We start from the raw sequence: 17,884 nt of genomic DNA, 5'->3' as shown, positions 1-17,884 counted from the left end.
CCTTAATAATAAACAATCGCAATGATTGTCTCTAACGAAATCGATACGAGATCAAAGAGATAGTTAGAAAGAATGTAAATTAGCCGAGACGGAGACGAAACGATTCCTCTTCCTCTTCTATTGTGTGTATGAAATTTTGGGGTTAGGGAGTCTATTTATAGACTTCTCTAAACCCTAATCTCAGTTGTGTTAGATAATTAAATAATCAGAATCTCATTCGGAATAGGATTGCTAATTAGATAATTAAATAAACACTTCATTATTATCTAAATAATAACTAATTATATCTAGATAATATTATTAATCAAATTAATAATCTAATTATTGTTAGGGATAATTAATTAGAGTTTCATTCTCATTAAAATCTCTAATTAACATTATCACATAATCCATTAATTTAATTTATAACTATAATCCAATTATAACTATTAATCAAATTAATTTATCCCTTATCACTATATAAATTTCGGCCCATGTGTAGTGTTTGGCTAATTACATTTTCGTCCTCTGGTTCCAAGTCCCATATGCGACCCATTAGGTCCTTTATTGCTACTAGCCGTATATATCCTTTGAAATTAAATCATCACGATTATTTCAACACATATATAACGGAATATCGTCGCAAGCTGTTACTAGCAGAACCTATGATATTCCCCCAGAGCAATTAAGAAGTCAGATTGATAACTCACGTTAACCTTTCTGCATTAGGTACAACATAATATGACCCTTCATCAACTATATCATGTTGGTCAATTCCTTATAACCATGGAACGTGTCAAGGTTACATATAACGAAGAGTCCGTTTTACTTGTACAGGTTGAATTCACTCTGAAAGATAAGTTAAGTGAAATTTCTATTTCTACTCTTAACTCTATCACCTTGCAAGGATTTCAGTTAATTCACCACAAGCGGCCATTTGGATATATCTCCCATTTATCAGGAGCGATGAATGCTTAATCTGACATTAACTATTCTGCAACCACTTTATATGATACCCAACCTTGCTCTTACACACCCCAGGCTCCCACCTGTAATGGATCGTGCTCGCACAGAATCTAAGTATCACACTCTATGATCCAGAATCACTAATTAATGAATGTTTAAGTCTGAGGATTAGTTATACCTACTAATACCAATGAGATGAACAATTGACACATTTAGATAAATTAATCCATACAACAATCTCAAGTCGGGTCCCAATCCTAATGAACTCCTTCACCGGATCCATGTAACTGTCTAGATATCTCTATATCTAAAGCTTGTGAGATCAGCTTTCTGTCTCGATAGAAAACAATGTTACATGCAAGTCTCAACAGTGATATGCCAACCCCTATAACATATCACTTGACTTGGGTTGATTTTAAGTTTATTGATCTTGTTATAAAGTACAGTCTCACTTCATGCTTGTATGAACACTTTGTAATTATTAAATAAACTTAGGATTACTTTCTTTATGAAAGATTTGTGCCTTATATATAGTTACATATTAATGCTATATATCTGATTAAACAAATGACTAAATAAACAATTTATTCATTAATATTTATATCCCAACACAATTGTCTTTAGGACACTAAACTCCAACATTCTCCCACTTGGACTAAAGCTGTTTGTTCTTGTAACTAATACCAGAAGAACCAAGATGTCTATCATAAGCTCTTTGTGGTAATGGCTTGGTCAAGGGATCTGCAACGTTGTCCTCAGTAGGCACCTTTTCTATTCTCACATCTCCCCTAGCTATAATCTCCCTAATGAGATGATATCGCTTGAGGTAATACTTGGATGCATTATGAGACCGTGGTTCCTTTTCTTGTGCAATGGCTCCATTGTTATCACAGTACAAAGTAATGGGATTTACAATGTCGGGCACCACTCCTAGTTCTGTTATGAACTTCCTAATCTAAATTGCCTCCTTTGCCGCTTCTGCAGCTGCGATGTACTCTGATTCAGTCGTCAAGAAAGCAATGCTTCCTTGCTTGGAACTCTTCCAACTAACTGAACCTCCATTCAAGATAAACTGGTATCCTGATTGGGATCTGTAATCATTTTCATCAGTCAGATGGCTAGCATCTGAATATCCTTCACTTTTTAATTCTCTGTGTCCATATACGAGGAACATATCTTTAGTCCTTCTAAGGTACTTAAGTATGTTCTTGACATCAATCCAGTGATCAAATCCTGGATTCCCTTGATAGCGGCTCGTCATACTCAATGCGAACGCCACATCAGGTCGAGTGCAAAACATGGCATACATGATCGAACCAACCGCACTAGAGTAAGGAATTACAGCCATGTGTTTCTTATCATCGTCCATTTTAGGACATTGATCATTTGATAACTTGACACCATGGACCATTGGCAAGTTACCCCTTTTCAATTCATGCATATCAAAACACTTTAGGACTTTGTCAATATATGTAGACTGGGATAGTCCAAGCAGTCTTCTTGATCTATCCCTATAGATCTTAATCCCCAAGACGTAAGCTGCTTCTCTCAAGTCTTTCATGGAGAAATTACCAGATAATCAAACTTTTACCGTTTGCAACATTGCAAAATCGTTTCCCATGAGTAGTATATCATCGACATATAGTACTAAGAAAACGACTGAGCTCCCACTTATCTTCTTGTAAACACAAGCCCCTTAAGAGTTTTGTTCAAAACCAAATTGTTTTATGGTTTCATCAAAACGTTTGTTCCAGCTTCTAAATGCTTGCTTGAGTCCATAAATGGACCTTTGAAGTTTGCAAACCTTAGTCGCATCATTGGACGTGAAACCTTCAGGTTGCATCATGTATACATCCTCAAGCAGGTTTCCATATAGGAAAGCTGTTTTCACATCCATTTGCCAAATTGCATAACCAAAATGAGCGGCAATTGCAAGTAATATTCTGATGGATTTGAACATGGCTATAGGAGAGAAAGTCTCGTCATAGTCAACTCCTTACTTTTGACGATATTCTTTCGCTACCAACCTAGCTTTGTAGGTACTAACCTTTCCATCCATGTCTGTCTTCCTCTTGAAGATCCACCTGCACCCAATGGGTTTTATCCCTTCGGGTGGATCAACCAAAGTCCACACTTGGTTGGTATACATGGATTCCATTTCAGAATTCATGGCCTCGAGCCATGCTTTAGATTCTCGACTAGCAAGAGCTTCTTCGTAGGTTTCAGGTTCGTGGTTGATAGCTCCCATGCTTATAGGGTTTTCAGACCGTTTTCAGTTCAATTTCGCTTTCTTTAAGTTTTGTGTTCATTTTATTCTCTTTTAGTAAAAATAAGTCGTTTCGAGTATTTATGGCATTTTCTGTGTTTACAAGTGTTTGAGGGCATATTTGAGTATTCCCGAACCAGACCCGAACCTTTTGGAGCAATTCCGGACAATTCAGGGACCGTTAGAGCACTTTTGGGATCCATCAGGGACCACTAGAGCGGATTTCGGAAGCCTAGGGACCAAAATGAAGAAAAATCGGATACTTACCCCATTTGGGAGCCTGTCTCGTCTAGACACAGGCCTGTCTCGCCGAGACAGGCAGTGTCCCGCCGAGACACTAGGCTGTCTCGATGAGACAGCCACTCGTCTCGACGAGACAGTCTCTGTCTCGACGAGACGAGGCGAGAGAGGCGCTGGAAGCTCGAATTTTAGCCCAAATTAAAGGCTTGTAATACGCGGGAAATGTCATTTTCACCCCTCGAAGACCTAGGTATGCTGCCTATCGCTATAAATAGGCAGCTTAACATACAAAGAGGGAGTTTGTGTTTTTAGTTTTTGATTTGCTTCTTAGAACAGACGTCAAATTAGAGCTTAAATTTTGCACTTTTAGTTTAGGTTTATTTTAATTCGAAGAACTGCTCAAAGGGTGGAGGATCTACCTTGTTTACATTGTAATCAGACGAACGGGTTTAGAATTTCTTTCTCCTACCCTTAATCTTCTTTACATTTATTCAAGAATGTTTTCATTTTTCCTCAATAACATGTTTGATTTGATTAGTTTGTCTATGAACTAATCCCCATCCAATCTAGGATGGGGATGAAATTGATTAAGATACTATGAATGTTAGGGTTTTGGGGTTTAAGAACTATCTATTGATTAGATTGGGTTATGAATGCTTTATGCCTAAATGATGTTAGGAACAGGATTAATTGCTAGAATGAGCATTGATAATGCTCAACTAGCGCGTCTGTGTATATATTGTGCCTAATGCCTATAACCCTGACATTAGCTAGATATTAGAGAGATTGATTCTTGACCACGGAATCATCTCTACTGAATTTTCATAAATCTAGCTTCGCTAGAGACCACTAGGAATGAGGCTTTGTGAATGGGCTACGACTGTAGCCTTGATTGCCAATGAACCTAATGCTTTGCATGACCTAGGGTATATGCCTAATCAAGCTGTCACCCGTATGCATGTGAATAGGAAAGACAATACTGATCACATTAGTCTTTCACCTATGGCGATCACCTTCAATCTTTAGTAAAGCTTAAACTCGAGCCCCTTTTACCACATTCATAGAGATTAATTAGTGGATTCCCCTACCTAGATTGCAACTACCATTGACAACAATCCACCCTGCGGCTAGTTCTGTTCACTGCTTTCTTAGGATAGGAATTTATTTTATTAGTTTAGAACACCAATCTTCTTTTTAACCAGCTGCGTAGACAAATTATCCATTGAATTTAACTCATTGGGATAGTAGTCCTTGTGGTTCGATCTCGTGCTTAAGCACTATATTAATTGTTGCGATAGGATACACTTGTCCTATTTATTGCTATATATTTTACAAGCATCAGTCGTCTAACATGGGAACCAGTTCATTATCTCCCACTAGAAAACCATATCTAACTAGGAGCTCACGAACTCTCTGAGACCTACGTGTGGGATATAACACTTGTGCTTCATCTAGTGAAACAGGTTCGGGTTCAACTTCCTCTTCCGCTGTCTCAGCATGTGTTTCATTTTGAACTTCCTCAAGTTCGACTATACTTCCATTCTGTGTTTCCTCTAGAAACTCTTTCTCCAGAAACACTGCATTCCTGGATACAATTACTTTCTGATCATCCGGATGATAAAAGTAATATCCTATGGTTTCCTTATGATATCCAATGAAGAAGCATTTATCAGATTTAGAATCCAACTTATCTGCCACTATTCTTTTAACATATGCTGAACATCCCCATATTCTCATGAAAGATAAAACAAGCTTCTTTCCAATGAACAGTTCGAATGGAGTGGCACTGGCAGATTTGGTGGGTACTAGATTCAAGGTAAATAGAGCAGTTTCCAAGGCATAGCCCCAGAATGTCTTTGGAAGAGATGCGGTGCTCATCATGGATCGTACCATATCCAATAAGGTTTGATTTCTCCTCTCTGATACACCATTGTGTTGTGGTGTATAAGGAGGTGTCCATTGTGAGCATATTCCATATTCATTTAGATAATTCATAAACTCTTCTGAAAGATATTCCCCACCTCGATCAGATCGAAGTATTTTAATAGTCTTTCTAGTTTGATTTTCAACTTCACTCTTAAAGCATTTGAACTTCTCAAAAGCTTCTGACTTGTGCTTCATCAAATAGATATAACCATATCTAGTATGATCATATATGAACCTAATGAAGTATCTGAATCCTCCTCTTGCTTGGACTGACATAGGACCACATACATCTGAATGTATCAATCCTAGAGTGTCTGATACACGCTAACCTTTATTGCTAAAGGGTATCTTTTTCATTTTGCCTTTTAATCATGACTCACACGTTCCCATTGATTCACAATCAATCGAATCTATAAGCCCATCTTGATGTAGCTTAAGCATGCGTCTCTGGTTTATATGGCCTAAACGACAATGCCACAAGTAAGTTGAATTTTCTATCCTAAGTCTTTTGGTATCAATTATGTAAGCAGAAATATCATCATTCAAAATATAAATCCCATTTAACGATATTCCTGAAAAATAGAAAACGTTGTTTCTATAAAATTCGCAATTATTGTTCTTAATTGAAATATGAAAACCATCATTAACTAGACAACTAATAGAAATAATGTTACGAAACATCTCTGGAACATACAAACAGTTCCTTAATTCTATTACAAGTCCTGATGGTAAACGCAAAACATAATTTCCAATTATGAGTGCGGCAACCCATGCTCCATTTCCAACTCGCAGATTTATGTCTCCTTTCTTCAAGTCCTTAGTCCGTTTTAGTTCCAGCATATTCGTACAAATATGAGATCCACATCCGGTATCCAATACCCAAGATTCAGACTGTGAAATTGAATTAATTTCAATATAGAACATACCAGAAGTTGAAGCACCATTCTTTCCCTTCTTGAGAGAAGCTAGGTACTCCTTGCAGTTCCTCCTCCAATGCTCATCTTTACCATATAAGTGGCATTCCCCTTTGGGCTTCTTAACTTGCTTCCCTTTGGCTTGGGCTGACTTGGCTCCCTTGTTCTTCTTGGGATATTTAGGATTGGGAAAATTCCCTTTCCTCTTCTTTGACCCCTCGATGACAAGTGCGGAGATTCCCTTATCTTTCTTCATATTGGGCTCAACAGTCTTGAGCATATTGACGAGCTCTTCAAGAGAGGTCTGTAAGTCATTCATCTGATAGTTCATCGCAAACTGAGAATAACTTTCTAGGAGGGATGAGAGAAGTAAGTCGACACTTAGTTCATGATCTATCGCAAAGCCAATACTAGAAAGTTTGGTAATGTAGCCAATCAGTTTGACACAATGTGTCATAATAGATGTACCCTCTTGCATCCTGCAATGAAACAACAGTTTTGATATCTCAAAGCATTCATAGCGAGTCTGTTTCCCGAACAGCTCTATCAAGTGCATGACTATAGAATAGGCATCCATCTCCTCATGTTGCCTTTGCAATTCTGGTGTCATCGATGCAAGTATGATGCATCCTGCATGCTCATCATCAGATCGATGCTTCTGATAAACATCTATCTCTTCAATGGGTGCATCATCAGTCGGAGCCTCGGGTATCGACGTATCCAATACATACCCAATCTTTTCGAACTTCAAAATGATTTTGAGGTCACGAAACCAGTCGGCGAAGTTTGAACCATTTAGTTTGTTATTGGTAAGGATATTTCTTAAATCAGTTTTTCGATATGATTATTTAGAGTAAGATTTTGATTTATAACCTGAGAGTGAGAAAAGGTGACGAATGTTATTCATTTACCAAATTAATAACCCTCCATATTAATTCGAAGAATCTAATATAAATTCCTTAGTGAGCTAGGATCCTATCTTGTGAAGCTTACCTTGAATGACTCAAACAAGTTCACTCCCTTTAATAGGTAGATTCATGTAATCAATCACATCAACCATGTGATTCCTAGGTTTGTTGCGTTACTAACCACATTAGTAACTAATGCTTTTGACATTAATCCCAACCATTTTTCCCAACGACTTTAAATAATCTAGACGACTCGTCTAACTACTCTCAGCCATTTTAAGCCACTGAACTCATTTATTCATGAAACACTTTTTGATAATTCAGGTGTTACCCATAAGACCCTAGGCCTTGAGACTCTCAGTCGCCCGACTGAATTATAATAATAGGGGGCAACTGACATTAACTTGTTTATTGACTTAACATTTTGATTAGTGAGGGATTTTAATTTTACTGTCTTATAATCTAACCTAGTCTTGATTTGCTTTAGCATACATCAGACACTCATACATTCAACATTGACAATTATGGACATATTCCTAAGTTTTATTCCGTTGAGCCAGAAACGGAATAAATGGTCAACCCTAGGGAAATATTAACTATCACATATTTTCTCTTGGGTCCTCCGTCTTCTCATTGGCGCCTCGAATTATAACAATATTCAATTTCTAAGAAACTTCAAATTACTTGAAGGGATTTGGATGAGAAGAGAAATACAATAGAGAGTAAAAGATGCAGGACTCGCAGGCCCTATTTCAAAAATTACCAAAAGACTAAATAACTATTATAGAGGGTCTAATATGTCCATAACGCCAAACATGCAAAGACTCAATTAAATTAAATTTAATTGGTTGATTACACAAACTATTTAGTAATATTTGAGTTAATCGAATTAACAACTTAAATTAATTTACATCCAATTTTATTCTTATCAATTTTGCACCCTTTATATTCAATCTAATCAAATTGTAGCAAGTACATATTAGATTAATATAACATGTACAAAATAGCATTATGCACATCCTAATTAATTCGTATAATTCATTTAACGCTTTGAATTACTTATATCAAATATTTAGGTAAAACAAACTTTTAAATAAATTCATTTTCATAATCAAAACAAAACTTTTAATATTCTGAAACGTGTATATATATCTATATTAAAAAACCGGGCATGTTTAAAACGATTTTAAAACGGTACCCATCGGGCCGGGTCGATTTAATCGGCCCACCCGTTGTAACAGCTGATGCCTCGCGACAGCAGCAAAACGCAGGGAGCCACTGCTGTAACAGCAGTGGCGTCCCCGCTGTTGGTTGCTGCGCAAGGTAGCAACCAACTGCGACAGTCGCTCGGGGTTGCTGCCTCGCGGCAGCGACCCCGAACAGCTGTTCGTATATTTTTTTTTTAAATAAATATATACTAATATACATATAATTGTTTTAAAACAATTTCAAAACAATTTTCAGAATATCAGAAATCAGTTTTATCTTTTAGATTTAGTAAAAACAAAAGTTTTTAATTATCTAACTATAAAACCTTTAAGTTAAGTTTAAACGATTATCAACCGAAATAATCAGGAGCTATGCATAATCAGTTTTAATTATCAAGTAATCAAAACTTATTTATCTTTAGATTAATTAAACTAACCAATTAATTAATTAACCTAACAATAAATATTTATTCAGTTTGATCGAAACACTTTTATTTTCATATATGAAATAACATATTAACATAGGCTCTGATACCAATGTAGGATAATAGACAAGCCTAGGTATAGCGGAATAATAAAATTTTATCTATTTCCCTTTTCCAAGATATGTTAACCGTTATTTCATATAAGGAGGGATAGAAGGAAATACATTTTCTGAAGTTCTATCTACAGTTGCAAACGAAGTGCCCACAACTTCTTTTATCAAATCCGAGATCCACAAATGGTTTGTTCAACACAGAAAACAATAACCGCTTAATAATCAACCTTAATAATAAACAATCGCAATGATTGTCTCTAACGAAATCGATACGAGATCAAATAGAGAGTTAGAAAGAATGTAAATTAGCCGAGACGGAGACGGAACGATTCCTCTTCCTCTTCTATTGTGTGTACGGAATTCTGGGGTTAGGGAGTCTATTTATAGACTTCTCTAAACCCTAATCCCAGTTGTGTTAGATAATTAAATAATCAGAATCTCATTCAGAATAGGATTGCTAATTAGATAATTAAATAAACACTTCATTATTATCTAAATAATAACTAATTATATCTAGATAATATTATTAATCAAATTAATAATCTAATTATTGTTATGGATAATTAATTAGAGTTTCATTCCCATTAAAATCTATAATTAACAGTATCACATAATCCATTAATTTAATTTATAACTATAATCCAATTATAACCATTAATCAAATTAATTTATCCTTAATCACTATATAAATTTCGGCCCATGTGTAGTGTTTGGCTAATTACATTTTCGTCCTATGGTTCCAAGTCCCATATGCGATCCATTAGGTCCTTTATTGCTACTAGCAGTATATATCCTTTGAAATTAAATCATCACGACTATTTCAACACATATATAACGGAATACCGCCGCGAGCTGTTACTAGCAGAACCTATGATATTCCCCCAGAGCAATTAAAAAGTCAGGTTGATAACTGACGTCGACCTTTCTGCATTAGGTACATTATAATACGATCCTTCATCAACTATATCCTGTTGGTCAATTTCTTATAACCATGGAACGTGTCAAGGTTACATATAACGAAGAGTCTGTTTTACTTGTACAGGTTGAATTCACTCTGAAAGATAAGTTAAGTGAAATTTCTATTTCTACTCTTAACTCTATCACCTTGCAAGGATTTCAGTTAATTCACCACAAGCGGCCATTTGGATATATCTCCCATTTATCAGGAGTGATGAATGCTTAATCTGACATTAACTATTCTACAACCACTTTGTGTGATACCGAACCCTGCTCTTACACACCCCAGGCTTCCACCTGTAATGGATCGTGCTCGCACAGAATCTAAGTATCACACTCTACGATCCAGAATCACTAATTAATGAATGTTTAAGTCTGAGGATTAGTTATACCTACTAATACCGATGAGATGAACAGTTGACACATTTAGATAAATTAATCCATACTGTTATCTTAAGTCGGGTCCAATCCTAATGAACTCCTTCACCGGATCTATGTAACTGTCTAGATATCTCTATATCTAAAGCTTGTGAGATCAGCTTTCTGTCTCGATAGAAAACACTGTTACATGCAAGTCTCAACAGCGATATGCCAACCCCTATAACATATCACTTGACTTGGATTGATTTTAAGTTTATTGATCTTGTTATAAAGTACAATCTCACTTCATGCTTGTATGAACACTTTATAATTATTAAACAAACTTAGGATTACTTTCTTTATGAAAGATTTGTGCCTTATATATAGTTACATATTAATGCTATATATCTGATTAAACAAATGACTAAATAAACAATTTATTCATTAATATTTATATCCTAAAACAATTGCCTTTAGGACACTAAACTCCAACAGACTAATCCAAACATGGTAATGACCATCGGTTGTAATGGGCATTCCATTACGACGTTCATTACGGCGTACCAAACGGGGCCTAAAAGAAGAGCCACAAAGAATCAATTAATAGAAGATTAACAACAAAATTCAAGATAAATCAGTTCAGGATAAAATAAAAGAATCAATTAACAACATGCCAACATCAAACGAAGAGCAACAAAGTAAGTACAAAACAGAACGAATGGAGGAGGGAGGGACGAAATGAACCGAGGCAGAGATGGGGCAGAGTCGGAACAAACTGAGGAGAGGGGACGACCGTCGGATGATAGACTGAAAAGAGAAGAGCAGCAGGCAATAGCTTGAGGAGAGATCGACATAATTAGAGCAACTTGGTTGCATATCCTCCAACCACTACACCTCACCAATTTCTAACAACTCTCTCCATAAAACAACTCTAACAAAAAATCCTCTCTAGTGGTTAGTCACAATCACAGGTCCCACACATCATATAATATTTAAGTTTCATTACTTTTAATCAATTAGCATATTTTATAATATTAATAAATTAATATTACTTGAATAAAAAAATCTATAAATATTTAATATTAATCGAATAAATATTTATAATTTCAATAATTTTTTTAATTGGATTTAAAAATTAATAGCGTAAATATAATTTATTTTCTCCGAATTTTAATCGATTTTAGTAATTAACAAATGTGCATTATATTAAGGAAATATATATTTGAAAAAACGAACAAGGTAAAGGTAAATGCATTAAATTAAAAGGAAAACATGATCCAATTTTAGTTAAACGTACATGTTTCTATTGCGGATTCGTAAATTCCTTGCAAGATAAGCAACAATTAATATTAATATGATATAGTAAAAAGAATATCAAACACTACCCAATAATTAGTTCACTAAAATATTATCATAAATTATTTTAACCATATTATAAATAAAAAATAATATTAATATTTCAGTTGATATATATGAAAGAAATTCAAAAACTCAAATATCAGCATAATGGAGCAAGGACCCACCATTATTACTCTTTTGTCTTCTCAAATTTCAAAGCCACCACCTAAGGTTAGAATTTGCACTCCACGCTCCAATTACAAGTGAATATTCCATACACAATCCACCATCTCGCGTGTTGTTGGATTTCAAGGGATTTGGGCTGGAGACTCGCCCAAATGAGCGACCCTCTTGCGTCTGGCGACTATCACAATTTCTACTCTAATGGTTTGAAGTCTCTACAAAATTACAAACTGGTCCTTTTGGCAACCACTAGAGTTGCTCTTAGGGATTTGGGGGATTTGAAGAGATTGACAAAATTACAATTGAGGACTGAGGACTGAGGACTAAGGACTGTAATGTCAAATTCTTTTTTGTTTTTCAATTAGACAAAACGACGGTGTTCCACTTAAGTGGAACGACGTCGTTTTTTTTCTAATTAAAAGATAAAGAAAATGACATTCCAGTCCTCTTCTCCTACCTCTTTCTTTCTCGCAAAACAGAAGCTCCTGCAGATATCAATGGTGTTTGTGAGGGGGGAAAATTCCAGAAATCAAAACCTAGTACCTAGTATTTTATTTCTTCCTAGATCTCAGTGGGGGCAAGTGCCCCCATTGCCCCCACTGTAGATTCATCCCTGTGTGAGATACGATGATGTCAATATTTTATACCCCAGGGAAGTAACATATCAGGCAAGAGAGGTTGTGTTCATTGTTCCCTAAATATCAATACAGAAATCGGACGCTTATCTGCTAGAAGGCCAAATTTGCAGGTTTCCTTTTTCCCTTGTTTCTCACGTGTGCCTTCTATTAGAGAATATCTTTTAGTTAGTTATAGATAACATTGTATCACAACCGTATTTCCTATTATCTAGGCATGTATCTAGATTAGTCTTTGAATACGATATAAACTGTAATCTGTATAAATACATATTCAGTCATCAATAACAATCACAGAAGATTCCTTTTTGTTACATGGTATCAGAGCCTAACCTATTTTCTTCGACCTAATTCTACCTCCTCCCTCCCGATACCGACCTCCACCACAGCCACCATCACCGCCGCCGCTTGAATCTCATGTTCCCAAATACGAACAGACCCTAAATTCTCTCTCTCCCGCGACTGAAACACATGCCGCTCCTCATCCAAACATTGATCGAACTCCCCCTCCTAAATACAAACACCGATCATCTCTCCCTTCTGGAAAACCTAATCACCGATCTCTCCCTTCCATAAACCTAATCCAAACACTATAGTAGCATGACAAACACTTCCAACAATTCCAATAATTCCTCAACCGGACCGAACAACACAAACACCGTTAACTCCCACACCAACAACACAGAAACCGCCATTACCAATCATCCCTCCCTCACTGTTTCAAACATCTCCACATTCATCAAAATAACCCTAGACGTTGAAAAAGGCACTATTCTACATGGGATGCTCTATTCAAACTCCACGCTAAAGCCTTTCAAGTAATTGATCACATCATCCCTCCCCCCAAAAACACCGCACTGCACCAATCTAATCCCGATCTCTGGTCCCGTATTGACGCTATGGTCATACAATGGATTTATAGCACCATATCACTTGATCTTTTACACACAATTATCGAAGCTGACTCCACCTCAGCTACACCCTAGACCCATTTACAGGAAATCTTCTCTGACAACAAGCATTCTCGGGCCCTATTCCTTCAACAGGAATTCTCCAAAACCAAACTTGACAACTTCTCTAATATTTCCTCCTATTGTCAACATCTCAAGTCTCTGTCTGACCAATTGTCCAATATGGACTGTCCTGTCATGAATGATCAAATGGTGTTACAGCTTATTTCCAGATTGACTGATGCATATGATACCGTTGGTACCCAGATCAGACACGGAGATCCTCTTCCCTCATTTCAGAAAGCCCGTTCTATGCTCATCCTTGAAGAAACAGCTCGTGCCCGTAAGACAACGACACAGTCAGACACCATTGCTCTTTCCGTCGCCACTGCCGATTCTGCATCAGCATTATTCCCACCTGCCCGTCCTGCGATTCAACGTCCCCACTCCTACAACCGTGGCGGCAGGCACGGTGGACGGCACCATTTCTGCGGCAGACACATCAATCGCAGCGGGCAGTGATATGGGCGTTTTGTCCCTATCTTTTAGCGTGATTTACGGTTTAATTTGAGGATAAATAAATGAGTTTAATTACAAAAATAGAGTGTTTTAATAAAATAACGAAGTAAGAATAAAATTCGTAGTGTTAGTTAATTATCTTTATTTTTGATTAAATTTATGAAATAAAACGTCAAGCTAACTCGGCTCTCGAGAATTGTATTTCAGGTACGAGTAAGGAGTGAAATTCCACCAACATACGTGGGGTGTATCTCCCTTCACGCAGGGCGTGGAACACTTGGTCAGAAATAATTGACTCAATCCATTGGCACCACGTGGAATCTACTCACCAATACGCGGGGCGTATCAACAACCACGCGAGGCGTGGAACATGTGTCAGAAATGATAAGCCTAATCCTGAAAGTCAGACTGCATTGTCTCCTAAGTCAACCATTGGTACGCGAGGCGTGTTTTAGGATACGCAAGGCGTAAATGGTGTATTTCAAGCAATAAAACGCTAGGAGCTCAAACACGCGCGACATATATCACTATACGCGGGGTGTGGTTGAGACAACAAGATCCGGATTAGGTCCACATGCAGGAAATTATTGAATTACGCGGGACGCGAGGCGTGTCATGGGAAAATCTACACAAAATCATGTTGCTCCATGCTTGTATCTTGTGGAATTATGATTTTACCCCTAGCTTGATGTGTATAAATAAGAGTGACTAGCACTCATTTGAGACATCCCTTTTGATATACACTTTTTGTATAAATTAAGTTCTTGTTATATAGTTTGGGATTTCATTTTATTTTAGCAAAAACTCTATCACCTTTCGGGCTTGTTCGTTGATTCCGGCATTCCGTCAAAGTTCCGTTCCTTCTCCGTTCACCAAGCTCGAAAGCTCCACCTCCAAGTCCTAAGAGACGGCATTGAGTCCGGTTAGCTAGTTCCGAGGGTGGATTCTTCCATTTTCACTTGCTAATTAGCTTGTACTCTTCCTATGTACTAGGCTTGCTTGTATTTCATATTTACATTCTCCGTATTTATAATTTATGATTCATAATCTTCTTTTCTATATACATGTTGATGTTTGTTACTTGTTTTGATACTCATAATTGATTATTGTGTAGGAGAACGCGATTTCCGACGCCATTCGGGCTATCTTTAGGGATTCATATAGGTGTTGCCTTACCGAAAGTGACGCTCTGGAAACCGTAGGAATTGACAAGCCACGGAACTTACAAGCCCTAATTTCTGGTCCCAAGCATTAGACACGCCTTGACTAGGAACCACGTAGTCTAAGTACTTCACGGGTCGGTCACACTACACATAGTCGTCATTGCAAGAGTAAATCATTAACCGTATACATTTTGAGTCGTTATTTATCGTGGTTATAACTTATCGCCATTTATATCCCTTCGTGGAGTTTTTGCTACATAAACCTGCTTCATCACTAGTTAGGAGTAGTTTGTAGTTGGTTCTTACATCAACCCCAAAGTATTCACCGCTTAAATAACATACGAAACTGAGTCATCTAATACTTGTACTTATAAATCCCGTGGATTCGATACCCGGTCTTAACGAGATTATTACTTGATACGACAGGGTACACTTGCCCCTAAGTAGTCGTAGCGTCTAGTAGAGATAAAGTAATTTACAAAGATCACATCCATAGCCATAACGCACATATCATAATACATATTTCATTGTCAAAACTATACACCACTAGACGTTTAGGCCATCAGGCAAGTTGGTCCCTAGTAATGTAACAAGTATAGTTCCAAAGGGGGGGGGGGGTTAGGAACTATTCAAAAATTTGTTACTTAAGTCTGATCTCTTTTCTTTTGAAAAGGATTACTCAGCGTGCTGAGTTATCAAGACACTAGCTTAGTCAACTAGTGACTAAGTTAGCTTCTTTCGCTGAGTCAGAAAATAGCACTTAAGTCTATTCCTGCACTCAGAAACTCAGTTCGCACAACTCAGCCTTGACCTCTTTACTTGGTCAGTTTTGGTTTAAGCAAGCAATATGTAAATAAAGGAGTTTTAAGGTTAGAGATAAGTTACTCAGCAGATTTATCCAGGTTCGGCTTCTAAGCCTACGTCCTGTCCCCGGAACACGTTCCGAGCTTTCTAATCCTCTACTGAGCTCTTTAAAGGTAGAGCATCAAACCTTTACAATCAGAAACTGAGTATGACAAGAGTACCGTCCTCTATACTTCTACTCACTTCTATTCTAATGCTGCGTACTATAACCGAGTACTCAGCCTCTCCCTTTCTATTCTAGAAATGATAAGATATTGTCCTAAACAATGATAGCTAAGACACTTTAGATGATTTGAGTATCACTCTAGACTTTTACACAAATGTATATGAATTTGGTGTAAGGTTGCTTTGCTTTCTTGCGCAGATTCTTTGAGTATGAAATTGGTCAGCGTAACAGCTTGTTCAAAGATCTGTATGGAATGAAGTGTCTGATGGCACTATTTATAGAGACGTCTTGAAGGTCGATCATTTCGAATTTCGAAATAACCGTTGGAGGGAAAACGGCTTCATGTCGCTTTCACTGACTTAGCGCAGAGCTCTCATCCAATCAGATTTCATTATCTTCTGTGCTTGGTCAGCTCGGCAGAATGTCTTACCATTTGTGGTAAAGACAAGGGGACGGCATTCTGAGACTTCTGAATTTTGCCCGAAGTAGAAATACTTGGTCTGGAAGTTGTCTTCGCTCAGTGGCTGTCTTGTACGGTTGTCGAGTAACTCAGCAAACTTCAATCCGAAGTTGTCTCCGGAGGTCTTCTCGATCCTTCCGATGCTGAGCTGCGTTTTGTACACAGCGACACCGTTTTGATGAAAGCGGGCCGAGTTGCCTTGAGTAGTTTGACTTGGGCTTTGACTTATGTCTTGGGCTCTTTGGGCCGTATAACCCTTGGCTTATAAATATGTTAACTCAACATTGAACAAACACATTAGTAGTATTAAATCAAAGCATTTAAACTGAGTGTGTATTAGAATAACATACTTAAACAATTTTGTCAAATCAAAATTATGTGGAAAGGTGTTTCAACAAACTCCTCCATTTTGATGTTGGCAAAACTATTCAGCGAAGAACTCAGTATTGAGCTCCCCCATGATAGTTGACCTAATGTTTACTTAGTAAACTCCCCCGTAAGGGTTGAGCTACTGACTTAGTTTTACTCTAAACATTTAAAGGTTTAATCGAGTAAGTCTAAGGTCAGTTTTCGGATATAGGTCAGCTCATGGAACGTATTCTATTTTACTCAGTGTTTAAGCGGAAGTTTAGCATTCAGAGCGTGCTGAGTAGTTTGTTGTTCAATGAGGTTTATAAGTCAATGTTCTTAATTACAAATAGGTTAATGTCAAACATGTTGTCAGCATAAGATATAATCAATAAGAAGTATAAGCATTAATCATGGTTGATTATATTGAAGGTACATGCTGACTTAATTACTTAACATCGTATAAAAAGAATTCATAACTCAGTTTGTGGATAAAAGATGTAAGTATTCATATTGATAGAAACTCAGCAATTACAAAACAGAGAAAGAAGAAAATAAACATCTACTAAGCTAAGCTAGCCTATATCTACTTCTTCTTCTTGTGTTTTGGCTGACTTGACTCATGTTGAGTTTGAGTTCGAGCTTGTCCTTTCTCCCCCGTTTTGTCAGCATTGGGAGGAGGAATTCTGAAGGCATCTGTTAAGACTGCTCTGGTCAGCTCAGTCGACAATGCCTTGAGGCGGTCAGTGCTCTCGTTGACTCCATCAAATATTGCAACGCCGTCGCTGGATACCTCAGGGGGTATGTTAAGTTGAGCAACATTGATCATGTTGATTGTGAAGTCTTGTGATTTACCTATCCAGGTAATCGTGTCAACGAGGCCAGCTATGACTTGGTGAAAGGTTTTCAACAAATAGGAGTCATAGTACTGACGTTGAATGTTGCTGTGTCGGATGTGGTTGAAGGTTTGGCGTGTAATGGACAGCATTTCATTTT

This window comes from Euphorbia lathyris, chromosome 9, assembly GCF_963576675.1.
Source record: "Euphorbia lathyris chromosome 9, ddEupLath1.1, whole genome shotgun sequence".
Classification (NCBI taxonomy): Eukaryota; Viridiplantae; Streptophyta; class Magnoliopsida; order Malpighiales; family Euphorbiaceae; genus Euphorbia; species Euphorbia lathyris.
The sequence above is the reverse complement of the archived record's forward strand: the minus strand, read 5'-3'. Positions refer to the sequence as shown.